Source organism: Pomacea canaliculata, linkage group LG3, assembly GCF_003073045.1.
Source record: "Pomacea canaliculata isolate SZHN2017 linkage group LG3, ASM307304v1, whole genome shotgun sequence".
NCBI classification, from domain to species: Eukaryota; Metazoa; Mollusca; class Gastropoda; order Architaenioglossa; family Ampullariidae; genus Pomacea; species Pomacea canaliculata.
In genome coordinates, this window is record NC_037592.1 from 6790638 (window position 1) to 6800165 (window position 9528).

At 42.2% G+C, this 9528-nt stretch overlaps 1 long non-coding RNA gene across 1 annotated transcript; it reads right to left on the bottom strand.

The window, feature by feature from the left end:
- Window positions 1–3531: 3531 nt before the first annotated feature.
- On the bottom strand, window positions 3532–9184 carry LOC112560789. The gene is made up of 4 exons (XR_003098587.1): window positions 8348–9184; window positions 6473–6848; window positions 5523–5673; window positions 3532–5270 (listed from the first exon to the last, which is right to left on the bottom strand). It is a non-coding gene; the product is annotated as an uncharacterized LOC112560789 (long non-coding RNA).
- Between the last annotated feature and the right edge of the window lie 344 nt (window positions 9185–9528).

Below are 9528 nucleotides of genomic sequence, written 5' to 3' on the forward strand. Positions count from 1 at the left end.
CAATGCCACCCTCCCCCTACTCCTCCCCTCCTGATGGGGGAAAACCCTGAGACACAACAACCATGCGCTCGCCCACAATGGCGGAGAACTCTGATTGTTAACCTTCTTCGCTAGGACTTGAGACAGGCAATCGGACTTGTTATATCTGTCACATGTCGGGTCATAGAAGACACAGCCTCGCAGAGTTCGTTTAGGTACAAGGAACACAGATTGCAAAACTGTGGACTTTGAAATGAATGTAATGGTGAAGGCTGAAATAAAAGGAAAGGGTTGTCAAATCGCTGAAGACTGCTTCCGTCTGTTCTTCTGATTTGATGTCCGGAGGAAACCTGGGGAGGATGTCGTGTGGTGTGATAGCAACTTCCCGAGTGGAAACACATCCACTCCCTTGGTTTTAGTAAATAAAACATACTTCTCATTACGTTCTTGTAAAATGTCTTCAAAAGGCAAGTAAATTGTTTAAAGTTGATCATGACGAAGATTAGTGTTGGTATTTTCTGGTGATGACTAAGAGACAACTTCACAAGTGGAGCGGTCTGTCGCTGTACATTTGACTCACAGAATATTTACTGAGTTAGAATTAAGTATTTTCTGGAAGATCCCCAGGTCGGGATTTAGAGAATAGACACCTCGTAGATATGTGCCGGCTGGTTCCAGACTACTAAGGCTTGTCTGCTTCGTCATGGCTAGTGCCTATATTGTGTTGTTGGTGTTTAGTTGAGATGAGTTGCTCAGTAAATTATTTAAATAAATTAGTGAATGAGTAAGTGTTTGCTGAGTCGGGGATTCATGTTGAGTCACGAGAAAATTGCGAATTTGGAGTATCATCCAGCACTCCTCCCCCATCACCGCTCTAACCCTGTTTATCTTTCGCATCTTTATCCTCCACTAGCTCTCATTCATTCACCCTTTCTTTTCTTCCTTCTTGAAACAACAATTCCTTGTTCACTACCAGCAAGAATGAAGCATTGCACTGCCCTCCGTTTTCAGTTTGTGTATACTTACAACAGATAAGTCTGCAAGACAACACTTTGTCTGACAAACTGTACTTACCATGCGATGGAAATAAGAGAGTTAATATTTAATTTTGTCAAAGCTTTATGAGGGTAGCATGAGATAATTTACAGCCTGGGAACAAGGTGTAAAATACACAATAATACTGTGATGCTAAGTAAATGACATTCAGCAAAACGTGTTGAGGGAGAACATGAGGGTGGGGTTGTGTTTATACAAATGTGTACAAAAGTCCTGCGTGTGTGTTCACCGATATGTTCATCTGGAAAAGTTGAGCTGCTCTTCACTTTGTTAGGCAGTCATGACACTACACTTCAAGTTAATTAAAAGTCTAAACACGAACTTGTATTACTGGACTGCTGGCAGACGATTTTTTTTCCAGTTAAATACTAAAACGAGGCACGAGACTACATAGCTTCCGGTTTATTCACATTCTTTGTTGAGGCTTGCCGAGACTAACAGCGGAGAACTTCGCAAGAGGCTAAGTGTTGGTCTTGGCAGACAGACAGCAGTCCACCTACACATGTCCATGGTCTAAGTAGAACTCTTGAGACTAATAGTTAGGCACTTCCTGCTGACTGTTCGGCCCTACATGTGTATATCTGTGTGTATATCTGTGTGTATATCTGTGTGTATATCTGTGTGTGTGCTTGTGTGTGTTTGTGCGTGTATGTTTGTGTGCGCATGTGTATACATGTGTGTGTGTGTGCGCATGTGATCGCATTCTGCGGTTCATAACCTATAAACGCGAATACTCATATTTACATGATTATTGTTTGGCAGTGTAGTAACAATTCTAACCACATAGCAAAGTCTAGCTCTCCTGCAGCAATTCTCCTGTTTAGAAAGGAGATACATCTCCAGCTTATCCACTCAGCACATCTTTCGCTCCAGTTCTGCAAAGGAATATTCTGCAACCCTGTATGAGAACAAACCCTTCCTTACTCTGTTTCTCCGTGTGGTCTAATCTGAAAGGCAAATTATCGACACAGATCTTTCGGGGCTATTAAGCGAAGATGGTTGCCATGGTGATGAGTAGGAGAGCTGGTGCTTCAGCCCCCGCGTTCCTTTCTGCCAATTCGTCTTTCATTTTTTTCCCCCTTCAATTCTGAAGTTTTTGTTTAGTTCGTTGTAGTGGAACTGAAGTTTAAGGTGTGAAGATTGTGCTGAAGGTAAAGTTTGTCATTACCTGGTCCAGAAACAAACGTTCGTGTAATGACAGTGAGTTGTGTTCGCTGCATGGCCACCATTGTCTTCACCGTCCTCTCACAGGGACAATCCATGTGCACGTGGACAATCGCAAGACAGTTGGATGTTGTAGTCATATAAGATTTCTTATTGATATTTGGATCATATATTTATTTCGCTGAGAGAGATGGAGAGGGGGAGGCATGCAATGATGTGCATGATGATACGTGCATGCCTGCATCTCGACAACAGAAGGATAGGAATTCTTACTCTAGGTTTTGCAAATATTTTTTTTTTCGCTGAGCTCAGCTCACTCCCTGATGTAAAGCAGATTCTCCTGTAAACTCTCGGTGTTCTGACAATGTCATAATCGCCCGAGCATCCACCTCAGTCTTTTCTTGCAATTATTCTTTTCGTCGGTGGTTATGGTCGAAACAACTCATGAAAATTTGATCAGGCTTTTAGATTGTTTAATTTCCTGATTCGTGGTGGCTCAGATTAGCTCAGTATAACTACTGACAGCGTATAACGGTCTGTGAAATGTCAGCGCCAGTGGACCGGAGACGTGGAGTCGGGTTATAGCAGAGAGGCTAGATATAGTTATAGCTTGTTGGCTGTTAGCTCGTGTTATCTGATGACTTTAAAGCTCTAGTAAGGTACCTTTTTTCCTATGTTTGGTTAGGGTTAGGGAAAACTTCCCAAAATCCAGGTAAATATCTTCCTTTCCAGTTCACCAGACAGACGCCTACAGACATCCCGATGCACAGAAAAAGGTCAATAACAAAGGTTTTTATTTTTTCAGGGGCAAGCTATACAATGCATTTCTAATTTTTTCTAATCTCTGTTTTATTGCGACACAGAGAGAAACATAATTTTAGAAATTTTAACGAAACTTATTTTAAATCATATAAAACTTCGTACATCAGACTTTCATTCCAGTCAGCACGTGACAGCAAATGACAGATGCAATCTAAGGTTTATAAATTTGATTCTTTAGAATAATTTTCTTTTTATAAAAGCGTGGAACTAGTCAGTGTAAGGGCTGAAACCATCCTTTAATGAGGCTTATTTATGTGTAAACATTGTGTCAGGCATTGATATCATCCCTTCATGGCGATCTTTATACGCTTCCCTCTGGAGATCAGAAGGGAGAGAATTCATCCAGATGTTGGGAAATACTATCGTGAACTGAGTCATCATTTACTCAGCAATAAAATCCCACTTTACTTCATCTTTAATTCTTTCCAAAGATGGCGGACAATTAAACACAACTTTTTGTGAATCAAATCAACAATACAAACATCAGCATGAAAATGTATTTAAAAATTGTTGAGTTGGAATATACAAAGTTTATTCAGTCCATGAAAGTTACAGCTGCATACAACACTCAATCTTCAAGGGACATATTTCTGGCATTCTTTATTTTCTTTCTACATATTATAAATACATCCATGCCTGTCTTTCAGCTTTGATGTGTTCGTGCGGCTGGGAAATGGAGGGAAAAAAAAAAACCGCGGTCACTAAACACGTCTGCAAGGGAAGCCACTTGAGATTTTCCTTCCTTCCCATATCTTGTCCTCATATTCATGTCATAGCAAGTTATTGATGAGCGGAAGGACTTCCTGAGGACGAGTGCTAGGGTGCATAAATCTTTGTGTATTTGCACTAACCTTCCTGGACACAGGCACGCGCGCGCGCACACAAACAAACAGAATTACTCGGTCTACCCTTACCTAACCTACCCCTCCGAAAACTGCGTTTGGAAGGCTTGAATGATTTGGGGTGGGTAAGTGTCACAGAGCTGATGTACGCAGGAGTACGGGTACATGTGTACGGCGTGGCAATATTTCAATACACGGCAACAGTTTTCGCGCCGAAAGTCTTTTGCAGGAAAGAACGTCTGCACGCAAATATCCTCAAAGAAAGTTCTACCGCCCTGGAATAATTTCCTTTGACAGGAATGGGAGGAGGAGATTTAGGAGAGGTGATGGGGGAGGGCAAACACTCGAGAAGCTATTTTGGCGGACAGACATGTCTCGTGAACTCGCTTTTTCCCAATTTCCTCCCTCACTACCCTCCGAGCACGTCAAGGTTCACAGATTAGGTCAGATACTGGTTTCCATGGAGATGACAGCAGAACTCCGGTTAAAGTTATTCCCGGACTGGTTCTGACAGGCCATGCATCTGCAGCGGGAGGTTTCCAGACTATTCGAAGAATGTCAAGGTATTCCCACCCGTTGTCAGCAGCCTAACGAGAGTGTGGAACTAATCGGGAAATAATCTGACTTGGGATTGTGTGCGTGCGTGTGTGCGTTCGTATGTGCGGGGTGGACATGAAGAGAACGTGTTTGTTTGCCTGCACGACTTCTCGTGTGGATAGGGGTGAGTGGGTACAGATTGCGAAATCGCTCATCTTGTTCTCTCCTCCTGTTCAAGGCCTCCCTTCCCGTTGCTGCCCGCTAACCTACATCTGCGTGCTGTGAGTTGACCTCAGACAGCAGCTGTGACTCATACTCTGTAACAGAAGCAGCCTGGCATTGCATCACTTCGAACTCATCGACATCGTTGTTGCGAAATATTCTAACGGTCACAAATTTGAAAGCAGCTGATAACTCTGCAATGCAAATAATTACCAGCAAACTGGGTTTTTCCTTCTGATTTTTACTACGTTGCGTAATACTTGCAAAACATGTTAAAAGATCGGATATAAGTATTCAGTCTCTACTTTTAACCCTTATTAAGTATTAGTTAATGAAATTGATATTAGATCTTGTTACGAGTAGCTTGTTATTTTCTCAGTTACTGCCCCTGCTCTTAAAACTGTTACTTTTTAAAGTTCCACTATTCAAACCATTAAAAGCTATGACTAGGCTACGTGTAGGTCAGTGCTGTGAGCGAGTCTCCTGTTATATGACTTTTGCTCCACGGTCCTGGTCACGCGGCGTCACGTGACTCACGTGGACTGTGATTGGTCCGTCGTTGCCAAAGCGCGGCTCCATTCGATGAACGTCGCTGATGTGAAGTTTCCTAATCCCGACGACAAGAAAGTTTTGACAAAAGTTGACCACCTGTAAATTAATAAATGAGCGAATCAATGATTCATTCAATCAATCAATCAATCAATCAATCAATCAATCAATCAATCAATCAATCAATGAACCAATCAACCAACCATTCAGCCAACCAACGACCAATCAACACAATATTGGAATCTGGTTTGTTGGACTTTCTGATTCACATTTAAAGGCAGAAGGTTTATTTCAATACACAAGACACTTTAAAAGATTTTTTCCATTTTTTCGTGTTTCCTGTATTCTCACCTGCCTTTCTAGTGTTTCGTCACACAGGAGCGGCAGGTTGTGAAAAATCAGGGTGTCACCTTTTGAAGAAGTCTTTTCCATGTGGATCACATCCCGAATTTTCTTGGCTGATGGGGCTAACATGTCTTTTCTGTATTTTCCGATAGAAAGGCTGGAAAAAGTAAAATTCAAACGAATGTCATTTTTCATTCCAAGAAGTCAGACCAGAGGCAGACTCAAGTATTGCTCTGATCAAAATACGATTTTAAACGACTAGTGTGATAAGACAACATAGTGATTGGTACCGATTTCACAGCAATGGCTTAGGAATATGGTCGGTCAAGAACCAATCGTAGAATGTCGTTAATATATCATATTATGATAAAAGCGATCAAGAAGTAGTTAAAGTTGTCAAGATATGATTGACAGCAGTCAAGACTTATGTTGAAAATGAAAACCAATCTAGACTAATTTTCGCATATTTAATCGTAATGTTTTTGTCCAGTTTCTTTGTTCATAATTGAGATTTAGCAAAGTTTACGTTTGCGCAGATCGAACCGATAAAAAAATTTATATACAATCGATCTTTTTCCTTTTAGGCGTTCCTAAAATAAGACAAATATCGTTTATTATGTGTGTGTTAATGTTAATTTTTACACGGTGGTAACACACAAACACACACACACACATGCCAAAGTAACTAATTTGGTAATACAGTGCACGCAGACAGTTGGACTGCATCTTTGCTTCACGCGGTATTCAGACTTGTCAGACCATCCCAAGTCACGCTTTTGCTCTGGAAAATTCCCCGAAGATAATTTCATACATACACAGCTAAGGCAGAGATGATTTATTCAGATATGCGCGAGCTGCTTGCCGGAAGAATGACATATGCACGTGCTGTTTAGCTCGCTGGTGCTGAGCGATTCTTACCCCTCTTCAGCCACTCCACCCATCCCACACCAACTTACTCATGAAGTGCGCTGTGAGGCCTTCTGGAACCATCTGTGCTTCTCCTGGCACAGGTCTCGCTTTCAACCTGCGTCGCAAAGAATGAGTCTCGGGCTGTAACGCGAGAACTGCCGAGGATGAGCGGACTGGAGTTAAAGAACAGCCGCCATCATCGTCGCTGATCGTCGAATGTCGATGTGATGTCCTGGGCACAGCCCTGATGACGCCCTGCGTGGATGGACGATGAGACGATGACCAGCAGGACCTGTACAGATTCTGCGATGACTGACGATGCGATAATCTTGGGATGGACTTATGGAGGTCCTGTGAAGACTGACAATGACCGGTCCTGGGACGACCTGTCGGCGGGATGTAAGGTATCGGGCATCTCTGGAGCTGCACATTCATTTGTTTTCAAAATAACCTCGACACTTATAACCTTAGCAACATCTCATACAGTTAAGATACAAAACTTCAAGAAGAATGAGACAGCGAAGAAGAATTTATAAGGTGCTTAAATTGCGAAGAAAAGAACTTCCCATGTAGCCAGTCACTACAAATAAAAGCCCATGAAGCTCAGGCAAGAGTTACTATAGCAGTTACCTAGCAATCATATGCATGTGCGACTCACGCATATATATATATCTAAAATTGTACTCCACTAGTCCTTTAAGCCTGGCGCTGTCCTGCATACCGTTATTCTCTGTTTCCCCGAGCAAAATATACAGCAGTCGTCCCGGAGAACACTAATTAAGCGTCGACACGACACTTAGCTAATTATTTTAAAGGCCATCGTATATTTATCAATATTCAAGACCAACGATCAACGCAGATGACTTTTTTTTTTTTTTGCTTTCGCATTATTCACATTTTTTTCCTGTCGTTAATTAGGCTGATTGAACGCGGAAACGAGGGCCAACATGTGAAACGTTCGTGACCCTCTGACCCTCACTGTCAGCAGAGACTACAAATAACAGACTACGGGTCAGTGATCTGCCCTCGTGAACATACTGTGCTGTGACTTGGCGCATACCCTCCTTCCATCACCTAAACCTTTGTTATGTGTATATTTTTATCTGCTTGTTGTTTAATTGATTCCATGGCTTTTAATCACTTTGGCACTTACATTCATTCACACTCAATGCAATAAAGATAACTGCCTAAGTAATTGTATTTTCTTATTGTCGGCCGTATTTCAGCCAAAACTCAGGAGCAAGGCAAAACAAGAGACAGGAGTCTGTAATAAAAGAACATAAAACCTCATTATTATCCACTAATTGATACGATTGGTGAGGTAACTTATAATTGTTATGTAACATGCAGTGCACAATAAGAACTTTATATCGCGAGTTAATAAACGAAGTATCAAACAGGATGCAAGCAGGGTATTCTGGAATCGACAGCTCGTGTCTGGCATCTCAAAATAATGACAGTAGTTCTGCGACGCACAGTGCCATGCCAAACTGGAAAAGAGAATCAATAACTTAGTCAAGCGCATGCGCGACACAAGAGATCTGTTCCGGTGCCTGAGTTGGCAGTCCTCGTTATTTATAGTCTCTGCGCTGTGCTGCGCGCCAACGTGTCACGCCACCAACAAAAAAAGTAGTGCCGGGTACGAATACGCTTCCTACTAATTTTTGTAGAGAAAACACTTGGATGGATAAAAGAGTGTGTGTGTGAGAGAGAGATAAAAGCGAGCGCTAACAGAGCTGCTAAACATTATAACTATCTAGACATTCATCCATCAAATTCATCGGAATAACACATGGAAAGGAAACCAACACCGTATACTGTACACACATATTTGATGTAGAGAATGTAGCAAGGAAAATAAAGAGGTACACAAATTGAAGACACATTTTGACAAACATGAAGACCGTGAGGCCGCCACTTACCACAAACCGGGGCAGTGAAGGACACGTTTGCTGGGTGACAGACATTGAACTCCACTCTTCCTGCGTCGGAATCACATTCATGAAAATCGAAAGATGGCGAATATTTGAACTTGTTCACCTGAACACCTTAACGGCGAAACATCAGGCTGTGAGAACGACTGATATTTGAATGTGGTGGTGTGTACTGTTTGGAATACAATACAGACCAGCCGCTACTAGAGACAACAACACGGACTGGCCCGCTGCCCGGAGAGATCAGGTGACGATCGAAATGTCTGCCCGACCCCTTGTTGCGAAGAATTCCTGATTGTCTGATCACTGATCGGGGGCTTAACAGTCGGACTGTTTGTCTTCACGCGCCAGGGCAAAGCCTCACCATACCTCGGTGGGTAGGAGCTCGGGTAACCTGGCCTCGTCCTTTACAGACGACACTCGACCACGCTTGAGACAATGAGCAACGCTTGTGGCCCCCCCCCCACACACACACACACATACACACACGCATGTACACATGACCACAATCACAAACACGCATATACCTATAAATAAATATACATACATACACGCACCATTAGTTGAGGTTGTTATTATTTATTACACATGACGTCATACACCTTAAGATAAACTTTACAGGTGGAAAGACCAACGGAGCGCATTATACGTCACTTGAAAAACATTTCTTTACAAATAATGTATTTAGATATAGATATATAGAAGACAGCAAATAAAAACTGAATGGTGAATACCTTCAATCAGCGGTGGGAAACGTCCGCCCACGAAACATTTGGTCTTGGCCCGGCCAGCTGATTTTTTGTTGTTGTTGTTGTAAAGGTCTCAGTGAAGGGAAAAACTTCGAGAGCCTTCGGAAGCGTGACGTCAGCGACCTGGACAGCCCTCCCCTTCACTCATTGCCAGCCATGAAACTTGTCAACTTTTAAACACTATGAAGGGCTGCATAACCTTTATTGCGACATGCAAAATAACTCAAGGCCTAAAACTGACGACAGGTAAAGGTAAAATAAATGAGGGTCCAACACAACACAGACAATATCAAACTACAGTAGGTTACATTAGTGAAGATCGCGAGCACCGTCTCGTAGGGGTTATTTTGCTAAAGAAAACAAAAACAGAGATTAAAATAAACAATTTCAGTAAAGGAGTATACATTGATTTCTTCTATC